The sequence below is a fragment of the Protopterus annectens genome, chromosome 3.part1 (assembly GCF_019279795.1).
Source record: "Protopterus annectens isolate FY-2018-M chromosome 3.part1, PAN1.0, whole genome shotgun sequence".
NCBI lineage: Eukaryota > Metazoa > Chordata > Ceratodontiformes > Protopteridae > Protopterus > Protopterus annectens.
The window spans coordinates 861,415,276-861,433,257 of record NC_056732.1 but is presented as its reverse complement, the minus strand read 5'-3'; positions in this window follow the sequence as shown (position 1 = coordinate 861,433,257).

Below are 17,982 nucleotides of genomic sequence, written 5' to 3'. Positions count from 1 at the left end.
CTCCAATAAAACCAAACTCCAATTATTCTCCCCCACTAAATCCAACCATATTGACAAGCAACCTCTCTCTATCCATTCCCAAAACAATACTCCCATAGATGTTGTCCCGGGCACCAAACTATTAGGTATCCTCACTGACAATAAATTAACATTTGAACTTCATATCTACAGTAATATTTTAAAAAAAAAACACCAAAAGCTTGGTGCCCTGTATAGACAAAACTGCTTTCTCAACAACTCAACTAGGATAGCCCTTGCCTCATCCTTCTTGCTCCCAACTCTACTATATGGTGCCCCCATCCTTACAAACTTGAAGTCACACTTAAAAACAAAACTTGACTCCTGCTATAACAAAGTCACCAAATTTGCCACTAATTCAAAAAACTACACACACCACTGTTCCTCTTTGCACCAGCTCAACTGGCTAGAATTCCCTCATCATCTTAAGTATATACAACTAATGACAACTTACAAAATAATCTACCAACCAAAATCTTGCCCTTCATTATCCTCCATAATAAACCTGTACCATCCTAAATGCCAACTCAGGTCTGAAAGAAAAATGTTACTATCTGTTAACAAACCCAGGCTATCAGCTGGCGATATGCTGTACTCCCAGACTGTGTCCAAGCTATGGAATAATCTTCCCACCAGTATCAGAACTATCAGTACTCCTGCAGCTTTCAAAAAGTCACTCAAACTACACCTCACCTCTCACTGGCTATGCCCCTGCACCCCACCTACCAGAACAACTAATTCCACCTCTGGATCTGTAGCTTGATTTCCCTCTCTCCTGTAGCCGAATAAGCATGTACTCTAAATAGATGTATATGACAACTGTACCATCTTACTACTCCTGAATGTAATCCTGATGCCTTGATGTACTACTATGAGTACCATTTTACTACTCCTGAATGTAAACCTGATGTCTTGCAGTATTACTTTTATTTGTCAAAATGTACAATTAATGTCGATATTCATTGTTCTATATTCTTATGTCAATGCTAAGTACTGACGTTAATTTTGTGTATACTTCTATGTAACCTTGTGGAGCTTTTCTCCCCGGCCTCCACTGAAAATGGACTCTTTCTAGGCCCAGTGGGCTTTCCCGGTTAACAAATGCAATAACTAACTAACTAACTAAATAAATAAATGGTATTAGAAACCCAAAAGATTTGGAGAAATTAAAAAAAAGCTGGGGATTAATCCTTACATCACTAGATGGGTTGCTAACTGGCTCACAAATAGAATATATACAGCCAAAATTGGGGATACCAACTCTACTAGCAAACCTGTTACCAGTGGTGTTCCACAGGGATCTGTGCTAGGTCCCCTACTGTTTCTTATCTATTTTTCAGAAGTCCAGGTGAAAATAGATGGCCTATGGCTTACAAGTTTGCTGATGACTGCGTTCTGGGTGCAATCATCGAATTCCACCAAAGATGTCAACATGTTACAAAATGGGCTTACACAGAAAATTGATTGGTATCAAAGCCACAGACTTTAACTAAATGCAAAAAAATCCATTAACATCCTCTTCAGCAAAGAAGAAACCCTTTCTAATTACAACATTTACAATATGCCCCTAAATTCAAACCCAGTGGTGAGAGATTTAGGAACACAAATTGATAGCAGCCTTAATTTTGGTCATCAAGTGTCCACAGTGTAAGGAAAGCCTTCTACATTTCACACCTCATAAGTAAGGGTATAGCATCCATAACTAAGGAAGTTATAACTCTACTGTACTTGGCTCCCATCAGACAAATAATAGAATACAATGCTCCCTTCTGTATGCACCTCATCAGACATCTGCAGCAACTAGAAAGACCTCAGAAGGTTCTCACCCAGAAAATTCAGGGCCTACAGTACATGACTTACATGGACAGACTGAAGGTCCTATCACTTTAGTCAGGGTCTATATTAGTTCGCCAAAATGAGATTTCATCGAACACCTAAACATCGACCACACTTCAGTGAAAATCATTTCAATGATTGACTGACATATAAGTAATTCAAACCCACCCAAGTGGAGCCTTTACCCCCACATCCCCCTAACTATATATACCAACTCTGAGATCACATTACAGTGGAGGAAGGGGCAAAGTTGAGTAGTTGGCCAGCTACTTCTTTGCCCTTGGTAAATTCAGCAAATCTCTGTAATGATTTTCACTGAAGTGTGGTTGATGTTTGCATGTTCACTGAAAACACAGTCTGGTGAACTAATATAGACCCTTTATTCAGTATCATATAGACTGCTTAGAGGCGACTTGTGCCTGACCTACAGAGCAGTCTCAGACTCTGCCTTGATGAAGCTGCTACACATCTCCAATTCCAGTGGGACAAGAGTCATTCGCTCTAAGGATCTTAACCTAGCCTGTGATATTAACAGGACATGCTGCAGAGATAGATATGTCTCCCAAAGGTTGCCACTCCTCCAGAACAAATTCATAATTCATGTAAAACAGTTTCTTCAGATAGAACAGATATGTATTTCACTATTCAGATTAACCTTTGATGAGTCTTTTCTTATTGTATTATTTATGTATGCATGTTTATTTGTTTTCTCTATGCCTAAGGTTTCTATATTTTTGTATTGATTTAAGTTTCTTAGTTTTTTTTTTTTTTTTTTTTTTTTTTTGCTGTTTTCATTCTTATGTTGTCTTTTTTGTCTTTCTAGATGCCAATTTCTTCTAGCTTTTTGATGTGTAATTTTCTTCACTTCTTTTAGTGTTTTCTTTTTTTAAATGATTTGTCACTATTATTGACTGTTGTTCTTTTTATTTCTTCATTTCTTTATTTTTGAAGTTTATATTCCTCTATTGTTTGCTATATATATTTTTTATGAGTTTTCCTTTTCTACTTTCTTCCATGCTTATGTGTGTGTTTATGTTTAATCTCATGACTTCCCTTTCTTATTCGGGCTTGTTTCTTAATTTGGTATTTTGCTGTTTTTGGTTGTTTCCCACAAACTGAAAATTTAATGGTTGCAAGAAGCCAAGTATGAACATTGTATATTGATTGATGTTATCACTAAGCTAACTTTCATGGTTACTAAAAAGAGATGATGTGTTTTGCATGACAGTTGACTGTTCTGATTTTGTGCACTGTCTCTGGGATTGCTGCATGTTGGACTTACAGATATATTTTTAGACATTGCAAAATCAAATTTCGTAGGTATTCTTTGTTTTGAAGTTTTAATGTCATATTTTCAGATGCTGCAAAATCAGATTTAGTAGGTATTAATCGTTTTGAAGTTTTAGTGTCAGAATTATGAGGAAAACAGACATGCTTTTTCTTCCTAAGTTCTTTCTTGCTTTATTCATCCGATCTTTGAAATTTTGAATTAGGTATATGACTTCCTGTTATGTTTCATAGCTCATTCTATTGATCTTTTTCATATAAGAGTTTTATTGTGTATTGTATGGGTTTTATTTTACACATAGTGATTTTTTTTACTTAGCATTTGTTTTCTGTTGTATGTGTGTGTATGTGTGTGTGCACACGCGCTCATGCGTATGTGAGTGTGTGATAATCCTTTTAGTTCCTGTGTTGTTATCAGGTATTCAGAGTGGTTATTATTGTGTTCTCAATTGATTTTATGTGTGGCTGTGTGTTGGAATTATTTTTTTTTAATTTTACTCATGTTCAACATCTATTGACATTAGTTTTATTACTGTTATGCTTTGTTTAGCTTGAGTATTTTTAGACTGATGCATTGTTTTAGGCTTTGGAAAAGTACAGTAAAGTGTAGTTGTATAAGATGAACTTATCATAACAGTAGCTGTTTGAATGATCACTGTTGCAGTAGTCTTAGCTATATGGGTTATATCCTTTCAAAGATATAACAGCTGGCCAGCTTCCAAAGATTCAGAGCACCTTCCACATGCCCAAACTGTCAAGCAGCTCGAGCTGAGCTGACTAAAAGAAAAGTTTGGGTGTGAAGCACTTCAGAGCTTTCCTGCCAGCAGAGAGATTTGAGGCTGATCACTAAAAGGGCAAGACAAGAAATAAAAAAAAAAAAAAATGTCCACAGCCTGGCATAAAAAAGCACATAAAAAAAACAAAAAAAAAAACAAGAGGGATGGATTGGGGGAGGGAGGGAGAGAGTGGCTACTTTAGCAGTCATCATTCAAACATCTACCTATTATAGTAAGATCAGCTTATGCAATTGCACTATGTTCTTCATATTGATCACTGCTTCAGTAGCCTTAGCTATATGGGTACATTACCATAGCTAACAATATTTGTGTGGTGGAAGAAGAAGGGTCCGGGAACCCCTGATGAATGGTACTACCAAATCATGATCTAGACATAGAAATGGAATCCAGCTTAAAGTGCTTTGTAAAAGTATGTACAGAGGACCAAGATGCAGCTTCTAGCATGGTTCTAGAATCCAACCTTTTCCAAAAAGCCATAGAAGAAACCAAGGTCCTGACAGAGTGACGCTTGGCCCTGTCTGGAATACATTTGTCATGGTGAGTATAAAAAAGGTAATAGCCTTGGACAACCATTTAGAAATAGTTTTCACACTGGTTGTCTCTTTATAGTTTCATAGGTAAGTACTAGGCTATTGGCCCTAGGGCCTATATAAGCCTAGCCAAAAAGGTACCCTGGCTTTCGTCACCCATGAAAATTATTTTCCTGTGCCCCTGTCAAGCAGAGCCACAGAGGTGATCCCCGGGGTAAATTTCCTATTTCCCATCCAATCATCCAGATTTTTCCTTGAAGAGTGCTAATGAGGAGCTTTGTTTGATATAGATAGGTAGTTTGTTCCAGAGTATAGGAAGTCTCTGGGACAGGAATCTATCCCTCCAGCATGTTCTGTTTATTCTGATGACAAGGATTAGGTCCCTAGAGTGTGTGGCTCTGAGGGATTGGGATTTTTTTTAAGCGGAGCATGTCCAACAGCTCTGGGTTTGACATAGCTTTGTATGTTAGGCAGAGATCACCTCTGAGTAGGCGATATGCGATGGAGTAAAGCTGGAGTTTTTTTAAATGGTCTGTGTAGGGCATCTATTTGAGGCTTTTAATCCTCTTTGTGAGGTATTTCCGCGGCCTTTCCAGTTGTTGTTGATGTCTTGTGAGGTACATACCAAAAGGGGCATTGTACTCTATAATGGGTTTAGTGAGTGACGAGTAGAGGAGAACAATGACCTCTTTTTTCCTGGATGAGAAACCTTTTGTGATGAGGTGCGCCATGTAGAAGGATTTCCTGACTACTGTGGTGATGTGAGTATCAAAGAAGAGACTACTGTCCACCTGTGTCTTAAGGTCTCATCACACTCTTGGTGTTAAGTAGACAACCACTTATGTGATAGCTCATGGGTACAGAGTTTTTACCAAAGGGGATGACAATGCACTTTTTGGCGTTGAGCTTAATGCCATGGCTTTGACAGCAGGCATCTGTCTCCGTGAGACCCTTTTTTAGGATGTCCACATCGTTAGGAGTTTTGATTATGGCTCCTAGTTTGCAGTCATCTGCAAACTTTGTTAGCCAAAGACCTTCTGTGTTAGCCTATACTTCGGAAAAATAGATACCAAACAGGAGAGGACCCAGGACTGAACCCCGTGGTAATCCATTTGTCACTGGTCTGAAGTCAGATTTGGATTCTGCTACTTTTACAGTGTGGGTTCTGTCAGTGAGCCAGTTGGCAACCCATCTTATGATATATGGATGTATACCTAGTTTAGTGAGTTTATCTATAATTCCAGAGTGGGGGATGGTGTCAAAAGCCTCGGCGAGATATAGATAGGCTGTGTGAACCACCTTACCCTCGTCTACAGCTTTGGTGACTGCTTCAAAGAAGTCTGTCAGGTTTAGGAAACATGATCTGCCTTTTACAAACCTGAACTGGGTGGGGTCCAGTGTTTGGAGATTACCAACGTCTTTGTTTATAAGATCCATGATGATACATTCCATGGCCTTGCAGACCAGGCTCATTAGGCTAATGGGGCAGTAGTTCCCAGGTTCCATGGTGGCTCCCCTTTGTGGAGTGGGATAACCGTTTCTGTGGGTCATTCAGTGGGCACAAAGCCTGAGGTGAGGTGAGGCTATGTTTGAACATGGTGCTTAGGTAGGATGCCAGTTCATTCTGCAGTTCATGTAGAATGCAGCCTGGGATGTTGTCAGGTCCCATGGATGCTGTGTTCTTGGCTTTGGAGAGTACGTTTTTTACCTGTGCAGTCGTGATTACAGGAACTTTGCATTCCTCCGGTATAGAGATGGGCCCTATAAGGGGTGATATGTGGGTAAAGTTAGCACTGAACCTATCTGCCAGATGTTGGCCATATCAGTTGATTCTATATATTTAGTGCCATTGTGCTGTAAGTCAGAGCAGATCTGAATGTTGCCATTGAGATTCTTGACATAGCTATAGAATGCTTTGTGGTTGACTTTAGAATCAGTGGCGATTTTGTTTTCGTAACTAGCTTTGGAGGATTTTATGACGGATCTCAGCTTCTTACTGAGGCTGACCAGGGAGTTCCTCCAATCATGGGATTTTACTCTTTTTTGCAACAATTTCTTTCTTCTGTTATAAAGTTTGTTTATGGCAGGGGACCACCAGATTGGCTTCCTTTTTTTGAAGGATAGCATCTTGGTTCTCTTAAGGATAGCACAATCCATGCATTCATGTACGTGCTTATAAAATGCATTTGTGTAGGATTTAGCAGTTGTACCTCTATTGTCCGTCTGCATGGGTAACGTGAAGTTTGCCACTTCCGTCTTAAGAAGAGTCAAGTTGGCTATGGAGAATTTTTTTATGGTGGTTTTCCTAATGGGGGGTGGGGGCAGGATGTGGATATCTAGGGTGATTAGCTTCTGGTCAGATCTCACCAACGAGGAATTGACCTCTAGTGTGGAACACTGGTCGCCCATGTTGGTAATGACCAGGTCTAGAATATTGCTGCCCCTGGTGGGGGTGTGGATTAGTTGATCCAAGGCATTGGGATTTATGAATTCCAGAAAACATTGAGCAAAAGGGATCTATATTAGATCACCGAATGCTTAAAAAAGCGAATGGTGATTAATCGACCCTATATAAGCAAAAGCTTACAATCTCAAACTGTCAGAACAGCTATTTTTTTTTCCTAGGGAAAGAAATTGCTGTTCCAAAACACATACACACAACACAAGCACACCAAACAAACAGCAATCCACACACATACACCTAAAATCTGACACGTAACCCTACACTAAACTATACACACACCACTAACTATCCACTTACCTTAACCCAAACCCTAACCCTAAGGTCCATCACTATCACACACTCACCTCACCCGCTCCCTAACCCTAACTCACCTAACCCGCCCTAACCCTCATGTCCACACAATAGCACACATACCTAACCCGCACCCTAACCCTAGCCCTAACTCACCTATGGCCCTAACACTCACATTCACACAATTACACACTTACCTGAACCCGACCCGTAACTTTCCACCACAGCACTGAAAATACTGAAGCAACAGAAATGGACAACCAAATTCTTTCCCTAGGAAAAAATTTGGGTTTCTGTTGCTTCAATATTTTAAGCTTTCACTTACATAGGGTCGATCAATCACCGTTCACTTTTTTAAGTGTTCGGTGATCTAATATAGACCTGAGCAAATGAGTTGGTACATGTGTAGTTTTCCCAGTTAATGGTGGTGTAGTTAAAATTGCCCATTATTAGGGTGTTGGGTTGTACCCTAATATTTTCCAGTGCATCAAGAAATGAGGAGTGGGAATCCTGGGCATGGCGGGGGATCTGTAGCAAGTTACAATTTGGATTGCGGTCTTGCCCAGAGTTAGTTGTACTTGGATAATCTCGGATGCATTATGCTGAGCAACTAGCCTGGAGGTGTAGATATCCTTAATGAATATGGACACGCCTCCACCTTTAGTGTTTTGGTCAAGGTTAGGTGGCCGAAAGGTGTGGTATGAATTATAGCCTGGTAATGCAGGGATGCCCTCTGGAGCCTTGAACCAGGTCTCTGTCACTGCACAGATGTTGATGTTCTCCATTTTAAGGAGTGCCTTGAGTGAATGCATTGGAGGTTTAGACTTCCAGCATTGAGTAGCATTACTCTCAGATTTTGCTTGCTTCTATCTGTTAAGGAGGTGAATTTGTCATTTGAACCCTGCCTAAAAAAGGCACTATAGTGGTGACAAGAGATTTAGCCAGTATCCAGAATCCTAAGGGTGACAGGTGCAGGCCATCTCTGTCAAAGCTTCATGGTCTGTCGATCATGACATCCCAGGCAGACAGATACTGGATCCCCTTAGAATGACACCAGTAGCTTAGCCAATTGTTGAAGTCAATCATTTTGTCCTTGTACTGTGGTATCATTCTGGGTGATGGCAGGATGCTACTCAGGGCTAGGGTCATACCTGCCTGGGCTACAAGATCGGAGAGCTCCTTCATGTCTCTTTTCATGTAGTCCAGGGAGGTACGTTTCAGGTAATTCACCCCAACATGAACAATGACAGAGTCATATTTGTACTTGTTCTAGAGTGACCTGAGTACATGCGTTATGTGGTGGATCCTGGCACCCAGGCACTTCTTCTTAAATTCACAAGAAATGACCAAATGATCTGATGTTCTGAAAAATTCAGTTCTGCCAAGATAGCACCTGATTTGTCTGTTGACATCCAAGTTATGGAATATCACTTCTCCCTCATTTTCAGGTTCAAAAAAGAAAATGGGGAGATGGATAATTTTACTTAAACTAAACACTGATATCACTTTAGGCCTAAAATAAATATTAATTCTCATGCCTGTAGAGTAAGATTGTACGGTGAAGTGATATTCCAAGCTAACATGGCTAGTCTACAAAGGAGATATGACCTGTCCCCCCTTGCTTGTTGATGTACCACATCAATGTGGTTTAGTCTGTAAAAAAAATAAATAAAAAATAAAAAAAATTCTCAAAAAATCTCAGTCTTTGTGGAAAATAAGGTATGGCTGACTCACCATAAGAGCTTGCAACTCCGATACCCTTCTTGCAGAGGTCAAAGAAATCAATAAAACTGTTTTTCATTTTAAGAGTCTCAGGTCAGCCAGATTATCTAGTTCAAATGGAGCAAGTGTTATTTTCTCTAACACAAAATTAAGATCCCAGGGTGGGGTCACTTGTTTACTTGGAGGCCACTTATGTAAAAGCTCTTTCAAGAACATTTTCACACATGACTGTCTTGCAAGAAGAGGATTCATGGCAGATATGCTAAAATAACTCATAAATGAACCTTGATAAAGGACTAAGAAATGTCATAGGTTAGTAACTCACAGCAATATTGTAAAACCAGAGAAAAACTAGCCCTGAATTGGTGTTGATCATGTTGTTGCCATCAACTAGAAAATCTTTTCAATTTGTTAATTTATGATTTTTATTGTAGCAGACTTTTTTGCTTCCATTAGTATCTGCTCCATGTCCTCAGAAAAAAGGTGCCCAAAAGGAATTAAGGCCATATCATCCAGACAGTAGATTAAAGATGGTGGATGTCAGGGTGTATCAAAACACCCCTGTTCTTGTGTGAGTAGATCCATTTTGTGAGGAAGCTTGTGGTAATTTTACATAGCCATTTCCAAAAGAAGGGAGAACCACAGTTGCCTGGGCCAGAAGGGAGTCATCACAATGATCTTGGGGGAGTCCTTCTAAATCTTCAGAAGTACCTTGGATATTATCAGAAAAGGTGGAAAGGCAAGAAGGAGCATTCCTGTTTAAAGAAAAGGCATCTGTCTTCCAGGCCTTCTTGCATGGAGTCCAGAAACAGAATTTTGCCAGTTGATTGTTCTGAGAGGAGGCAAAAAGGTCTACATGAGGAACTCCCCAGAGATGGATCAAATCTTGTAAGACCGCCAGACCTTGTTTCCATTTGAAAGGGTCTGCCCTTGTCCTGCTCAGTACAGTTTTGCTCAGACAGAATGTAGGATGCCTGTAGAGTAAGATTGTACAGTGAAGTGATATTCCAAGCTAACATGGCTAGTCTACAAAGGAGGTATGACCTGTTCCCCCTTGCTTGTTGATGTACCACATCAATGTGGTTTTGTCTGTAACCACTTGATGAGGTCTTGGGGTCCAAAGATGGTTCAGAGAATAGACTGCCTTGATTAAGGCAAATTTGCATCTTTCCTTGGTGTCCCATACCCCCTGCACTTGTATATCCCCTGAAACTGCTCCCCAAGCAAAGTCTGAAGCATGTTTGGTGACTGACTGCTTTGTAGAAGGGAGGGAGAAGGCAATCTTAATTTAAGGATATCTGTTGTCTCCAGCAGGTGATTTCTCTTCTGACAAACCCCAGTACTGGGATCTGAAAAGGTAAAGGATGTTTATACTGTGACCAAAGTGATTTCAGAGGCCACTGCATCTTTTCATGTGGAGTCTTGCCAGAAGTATTGTGAAAACCACAGATGACATGAGACCCAAAATCCTGAGGTATTCCCTCACAGTGACTGAAGTCTGACTGGAAAACTCTTGAAATAGATTTAAGTAAAGATCTATTTTTTCATGTGGAAGAAAAGCTGTTTGAACTGAGGTGTCTAGATGACATCCCAGGAGCACAATCCTGTGAGAGGGAGTAAAGAAAGACTTTTGAATGTTCTCTTGCAATCCCAGCTTGTGCAAGAGATCTCCACCCAAGACAGAGATTTCTGACATTTTGAAGAAGATTCTGCAAAGATAAGCAAGTCATTTAAATATGGTAAATCTGAACATCCTGTAGCCTGCAATGAGTGATAACTGGAGCTATACACTTTGTGAGCACTCTTAGTGCTGTGGATAGTCCAAAGGGTAAGGCAGAAAACTGGTAATGTGATCCAGACACACAAAACCTTCAGAAATGTCTCAAGTCTGGTTGAATAGGAATGTGATGATAAGCATCTTTCAAGTCTAGTGTTACCAGGAAACGTGAAAGGGAGAAGAAGAGGCAAGAGGTTGCGAAGTGACATCCTTTTGAATTTGGGCACTCTCACAAACAGGTTTATGAAAGAAGGATCCATAACTGGTGTCCAAGCATTTTCTTTTGTTAGGATTAGGAACATCATTGAATGAAACTCCTTCTTCATTTGGGAAGGAGGAACTGGTTCCATCACTCCCTGGGACAGCATATGATGAAGAACAGGCAGAAGAAAACAGTCTGATCTGCAGGATGAGGAATGACCCCCTGGAAAAGAGGAATTGCCTCCCTCTGCCTTCTGTAAACATGATAACTGATTTTTACCAAAGAGAAAAATGGAGATTGACTTTCTGGAATAGAAAGGGCCAGAGTGGGAGGGGGTCACAATGTCTCTTGAACAGTCATATAGACATATTGGACTGTCCTTGGTTTTGGGAGGTTTTAACCTCCTGGCCATTTTTTCTTAAATGTCTGTTTACCTGAATTCTTTTGAGACTATTTATTCTGTTTTGCTGAAAATGGATAAGGGGAAAGAAAACCCCTTGGACAATTTGGAAAAGGAGGGCTGAAGATCTTAGGGATTCCCTTGGTTAGTTTGTCTCTTTCATCGCACTTTTTAATCACCCCTGCAGCAGAGAGGCCAAGCACTAAATCTCTATCCAAGGGAGAATTTAAAATCTGATTTTTAACATCACCTAGAAGGCTCTGAGTATGCAGTTAAGCAAACCGCCTTAAAACTGTACCAGTGGCCACCTCCTTAAAACTATACCAATGGCCATAGACTTGGAGAAGTATCAACAGTGTCATACACATACTGCAAACAATGAGTAGTGACCTGTGCAACAGAAGAAACTAAGTTATTTAAAGCAGAGTTTTCTTCACAAGAAGAAACTGTAGAAGAAACATACCTCGTACTTGCACAATATGTCAGAATAAATTTTAACGTATGAGCCTGATGATTTAAAATTCTGAAATACAAAATGGTAGAGGTATATAATTTTAATCCATACCAATCAATAATTTCCCAGCCTTATTAGAAAGAGTAGGATTGGAGTTAGCTAAGTGCTTAGCAGCAAAGGAGTCAACTAAGGCTATAGCTGCTGGGCCAGATTTGGAAATAGTGTATACACATTTAAAAGACTGAGTAACTTTATACATAGTATCCATCTTTTAGGGAGAGCTGGCTGACTATCAGGAAAATTGTAGGCAGTTGGCAGACATCCTCTAATGCAGGCAGGATAGGAGGAATGGTACATTCTAGCAATAGTCTCAGAGAAAAAGAAACCACCACAGAGAGAATCAGAAAGAGGGGTCTCCTCTGAGTCTGAATCAGAAATCTGAGGACAAAACCCTGAATCTCTCCATGCATCTTCCCATTCATATTCAGAATCTTGAATCTCTTTAGTAAAGGAGACATTCCTCTTTTTTTACCAGAAGTTACTCTACCCGAAGGATCCATAGCCTGACTCAAAGCCTGAGCGAGCAAACTACTACTATCTAAAGAAATTTAAGGAGGAGTAGACACATACACGGTTTTCTTTTTGACAGGAAAAATGGGGCCAACTGTATTACTTATGACAGACACTGTTTCCCTAGGAATGAGCATAGCATTCTAAAACAACAGGTAAACCTTCCCTATTCCCCTCTCTAGGACCAACAAGAGTGGTTCTCCCTTCGCCACTGAGTGGACCCCACCAGCCACAGAGGACACGACTAACAGCCAGCCCACAGTGGCTGTAGGTAGTACACCAGAAGGAGCCAGGGTAAAAGATGAGTTGCCTGAGGTGCAACAAATGGCCACAGCAAAGTCAACCCTCCGCTGCTGAGGCAAATTGCTAGCCCACTGTGGTGGCAGAGGCAATTTGTTTAACTTTTTCTTTTTGTGACCAGAAGAAGGATTGACAGTGGTAGTTACAATCTGCTCCATGGTCAAGTTGAAAATGGTGCCTCTATTCTGGGGAAAACAAGCAATAATGCCAGTAAAAATACCAGTCCACAAAAGTTACTTTTTTTGACAGAAAAACATAGTAAAAAGTATTTTCAAACACCATGGTAGACCCGCAACTATAAAATAAGCACAACTTCTGTACAAAAAATAGTTCATCAGTTAGATAATGTTACTTTTTAACTGACAGAAACAATAAGTGCTCCATTTAAAAATATATTACAGTCTTGAGACAATCCATTAAAATACAATGCTCCTAGCTGAAAAATAACTTTCATGAAGAGGAAAGGAATAAAATATCAGTAAAAAATAAGAAAATGTCAGTTTTCCCAAACGGAATTCATCTGACCAGCTAAAGAAAGCACAAGTCAAACATCAGTCCTCAAAAACCTCAGAGGAGCATATTATTTGGCGCCAGTAAAGCTCTGAAGGGCTTTGCTCCCAAACTTGTCTTTTACTCAGCTCAGCCTAAGCTGTTTGACAGTTTTACCATGTAGAAGGTGTCCTGAAGCTTTGGGATCAGGCTGGCTATTATGTCCTTGGCAGGATATAACCCATATAATTAAAGCTACTGTAGCATTAATCAACATGAAGATTTTCACTTTTTTCCATGAAAATGAATGGACCACATTACTTTTCTATATTTTTAGTTTTAGTTTTATTTATTTATTTATTTATTTATTTATTTAATTACTTATTTTTCCTTGCAGTGGTAGTTTATATAGCTTGTTTTCCACTAAACCCTACAGCAATTTTCCCCCATGTAGATCTAGCTTGTATTATTTTTCTTAGGATGATGCAGTTGAGGGTTATATATTTTGGATGATTTAATCAACCTATAGATATTTTTATATTTGCATTTTTACTAGGCAAGTGTTTTAATCCACCCCTGTCGGGGGTTCATGCCACCCTCTAATATTTGGAGAAGCAGTATATTGTTAAAACATAGCTTCTGGCAGTATGTATCTGGCATTATTAAAGTTTTCTAATTATATTTGAAAGAATATTTCCTAAAGTAACCCTTTTATATTGAAGTGGTTGCATGATTTTTATTAACAAGGTATATGGAGAAAACGAGAGTGCAGTAAATTCAGACAGCTTTACATTTATTATAAACTTGAATCAGTATAAATTTTTTTGGTCCTCCTACATTTTTACTGTAGCACTACGACCAACAGCCACACATCCACTCAGGATCTACCAGCTCCCACCCCCTCCACACTTATTTGCATAATCTGCTGGGCCACGTAGTAGAACCTAATGACATCCTGGGGGTCTTGGATGCCCACATTTTATTTAGGTTGAGCCTCCCCCACTTCTTCATGATGCTTGTGGTTGCACCCAAGGGGTGGGAGTACAATGGGGATATTGTAACTTTTTGTCCCACCTCTCCAGTAGGCCATCCATGTACAACCTGTTTTCTCTTTAACCATGACTCCTGTCATGCAATTCCCCCAGCCTCCACCAGAGATCAGCACAGAAGACACCCATGTCATTGCCCTCCCCCAATGGGAATTTAACATCCGCCCTTCTCTGCCACTCTGTCTTTCACCCAAGTCACTAATCAAACTCGAGTCAGCTGGTCATTGTCAAGGATTTATCCCTCTACCCCACTGGATTAGCTGTATGAGTATACTGAGTATCTGACACAAAATACGTTACCATTCAACATATCATATTTCCTCTCTAATTTAAAATATTATACATAAAAATATATATGTATTGATATATTTTAAATTAAAAGAGGAAAAACACTTTTTTTTCTTACTTGGCATTTAGGTTACAGAAACAGGTAAAAACATCTCCACAATATGATACTCACAATGGTATTAACTCTTTAAATGACAAGAAACTGTTATTAAGGATGCTGGCAATATGATGAAATCACTGTCACTTTAATGACTAGCAATCCTGAATGATGAGACTCTTTAAATACCTGGGAAATGAATGGGATAGTTTAGTCTTGATAAGGGGCTACAGGGTCTGAAAGCACTTGGCTTGCATTGTTCATTGTATCTTTTCCTAGAAAACAACAAGAACGTTGAAGGCACACTGCTATGTACAGAGTGATTTGTTCATTTATCCTAACTGACCTGCTCAGTTTCTGCCACTACCTCATAATTAAAGGAAGGTATTTTCCAGTGCATTTTGTATGGATCATAAAATTATCAAATACTTTCATGAGATGATTCGCCACCACAGAACTCTAAGGAGCCATAGTATACATTTTTCTTCATTGCCAGATGAAATGTTGTGCATTATTGTGTGTGTGTGGGGGGGGGGGGTGAGGGGTTAGTGTAAGCAATCTGTGCTGAGTGTGATTAAATTTATTTCTACATATAAAAATACCACCAGTGAGTATTCACTCCCTCTGACCCCTGTAATACTAAATCATGTCTACATAAAAGGAACCAAGGACTTGATGCATTCCATAATTTGCCTGAATTTTCACATAGCTTCCTCCACAGAGTCCAAATTTATAGTCATCTCATCCCATTACAAATACTTGAGAATGTCACACTCTTTATATAGGGCAAGGCATCTGTAGGAAATATTAATAGTTGTCCACTCATGTATCACCCTTTCAGTATTTAAAAGCAGGACCTCAAGGGTGGCCATCTCATTAACTATATAAGAATTTGAAAGTGATAATCCTGCATATTTAATATCCTGCATTATAGCTTTAATGGCTTATTACAATAATATTTTAACAAAAATACATTTGTGGAAAAGAGCAACTCTTAATAAATTAATCATATTCTTATGTTAATTATGTAGAATGCATGGCACTGTATCCTCTAACTGTTTTGGTTCCTAGATGAAAACTAGTCTAACATTGTATTATAGTACAAAGATACATAGAAATTCAAACACGCTGTTAGCTACATGCACCTACATATATATATATATATATATATATATATATATATATATATATATATATATATATATATATATATATATATATATATATATATTTTTTTTGGTTAATATCTATTGCAAATATTCAGAATGTTAGTGCTGTGAAAGGCTCGAAGCAGCTTCTACCAAGCGACAGCAGTAGAAGTAAATGACAGGTGTGAAGGTGACAGCAAATATCACAGCTGGAGACAACTGAATGGTGTGCATTCATCTTTTTTTGTTCCAGTCTTGACAGAAGGTGCTGACAGGTGCAGCCAGCTCTTCTCCAGATCTAAACGACACAGGCTCCTTATATTAAATTAAACAGACGCACATGTGAAAGAAAGGCTATAGTACGTATGCTTTGCACTCTCACACATTACTAGAAAATAATGTGTTTTTTTCCTTTACCTGCTGCTTGCTCAGAACAGTACAAAGTTTACCATAAATCTAACACCTCAATGTCAGTTTCCAACAGCACATTATAAATGAGAGACCTTGACCTTGTTATATCTTACAGCAGGAGAAAAAGGACAGTCCTATCACTGTGATATTTTTATAGTGATGAGAAATGTTAATAATCATTATGATGATGAAGACAAGTCTCCTACATGTGAAAATGCTTAGATTAATGAATAATATTTTTTTCTCAGCTGCCGAGATCCTGTTTAGTGAAATACATTTCTGTCCTTTCAGATCTATGTTCTCCATCAGCATTTGTTCTAATAAAATGTATTGACGGATAGTCTGCAAGTATGAAAATCAATTCTGGTTTTAAATCATTGTGCTCTGTATTCACATTACGTAGTTAAGAGTTATCACTCACAAGTTAATATGCTTACCGAAAGAAATTCTAGTTATTAAGACATTTATGAAAGCAGCTGACAATTTTCAGACAACTTCATCCAAAAGAAGGAACGAAAACTCAAAAGTAACTATAGCTCAGCATATGCTTTATTTAAATTAGTTACCATCTTGCTATAATTATAGACCAAATTAATACACATAAACAGAAATCTCAATTCATCAATTCATCTTGAATTAGTCTATGCCTGATGCAATTTTCTGCTATGAAACCATAAATCTGTGGCTATATTATCACAGCTATTGTCAAGCTCATGGAATGTGAGTCGTATGTTTATGGTTAAAGTTGGAAACAAAAAGGCATTAACTCCAAGAGAGCATTAATAAACAAATATGTCTACATCTGTTGGCTGATGGCCAAACTAGAGCATACAACTTCATCAAATATGCATACATGAAAGGTAAACCTAACTCTAAATCATAAATCTGGTTGTAACCATTACCATATCCCTAACACTAAACTCACAGACTTCTGAAGGCATTAATCAAATGCATACAGCCAGTTGACTTTTCAGTCACTAAAGGATTCAAACAAATTAAATGTCAGCAGTAGTTTTGAAATATTTTGGGTAACACTCGGTGCTAGCAACTGCCCTAATCTATAGCCAAGTATGCATTTGTGAAAAGTCTTCCATATTTACACAGTGGTAGATAACCAAGAAGGGAAAAACACGGATCGCACATAGGACCATATGTGAACTGTGAGTTATGTCTGAACTTTTCCGCAGATGTTACATCACAAAAAGTACAACACATTTATTATTTTTTGATAAACTAAACATAGCACATAATTAGCATTACAGAGTGTGTGAGTATGTACGTCAGTAAATCCAACGAAACTGAAGCAAATGATCACATATTCATGAACATTCTTTCCAACAGTGCCATATTACTTTATAATGAGGCCTAACAGGATAATAAAAAATATAATAAAAATATATACTACATTCCCTTAAGTTTGACTGACAACATCACGGCTACACTTTTGTCACCATGGATATTTACTCAAACGGTGAAAAAAACAGCCTTTTCTTTGAGAATCTTGATGGTGATCAGGGATTTAAAAATAAACTTGCCTGTCTACTGAAAAAGTATTAGAATGACAGTTCTGCCAAGAAGTAAGATGTAAAAATATTCTTCTTCTAAATCTTTGAAAGACTGGTTCCTGGGGATGTGTAGCTTTAACCATCTTATCTACAAGAAACTTTCCAGGACATACATAGACACACTTAGGCACACTGAAGACATCAGGCTCATGAATTCTAAAATAGTTTCTCATTATAATATTATAACTTGTTTAGAAGTATATCTAGTTCACCAGTAAAGCTGAGAGACACAATGCCATATATGGATTCACTAGACAATCTCGAAATAATGAAATGCTGAATTTCAG